We start from the raw sequence: 979 nt of genomic DNA on the forward strand, positions 1-979 counted from the left end.
AATAGCTACAGACCTCCAAACTTCATGTGGCCTTCAGATTAGCTCAAGAACAGTGTGTAGAGAGCTTCATGGAATGGGGTTCCATGGTCGAGCAGCTGCATCCAAGCCTTACATCACCAAGTGCAATGTAAAGCATCGGATGCTCTCTCCCCTCAGGCTGCTTGCCCTTTCTGCGCTTGCCTGCCTGTGGTGGAGAAACAGCGACAAGCTGAGGCTTTCACCGTTGCTAGAGAGCGGGATCCAGATGATGACAGCAGCTGGGCGGACCACCGTGACGATCCTCTGGAGTTCCTTGGTGTGGGTGGCTCCGAGTCCATTGACTCGCTTCCTTCCCTTGCTGGCTCCCCCGGTTCTCTCCTCAATCCTTTGATTGACATGGGTGCTGGTGGAGATGAGCTTCCTCCAGCTGAGCAGCCTGCTCCCACCGCCGGTCAACCTCTGGCGTTCAGGGCTCTGCTTCATGACCTGCCGGCAAACATCAAAAAGGCGGCAGACTGTGAGGGCATTTCTCTCCTGCAGGCTGCCCCCACCCCCCGTCTATCAGATATAATAGGGGATTTCTACAAGTCAGAGCAGCAGAGCAAGTATCCCCGTCTGGCTCGAGTTTCCCACCATCTGGCCCTTCTTTTCTGAGGCAGTTGAGCAACATGGGAACCTACGGGCTTCGGTTGCCCGTTTTGAGCCACTCACCAGAGTCCAGAGGTTGATGACCTCAGCTTCCCTGCCATCCCACCACTGGAAATGAGCATCTCCTCCATCCTGCTCCCCACCAGTGTAGAGGGCACATCAGTGCTTAGTAGCGATGTATGCAAACGCACCGCGAATGAATGCTCATCCACTGACAAAACGTTATTCGGTGTGGCAAGAGTGGCTGTCCATAAACAATTGGATGGACAAGCGGATTTGAACCGGCTACACTCTGCAATTCTCCAGGCACCCCCCTGCCTTCAGCGGAGTGCTGGAGACAGTTATGACCTCA

The sequence above is a fragment of the Monopterus albus genome, unplaced genomic scaffold, assembly GCF_001952655.1.
Source record: "Monopterus albus unplaced genomic scaffold, M_albus_1.0 scaffold128.1, whole genome shotgun sequence".
NCBI lineage: Eukaryota > Metazoa > Chordata > Actinopteri > Synbranchiformes > Synbranchidae > Monopterus > Monopterus albus.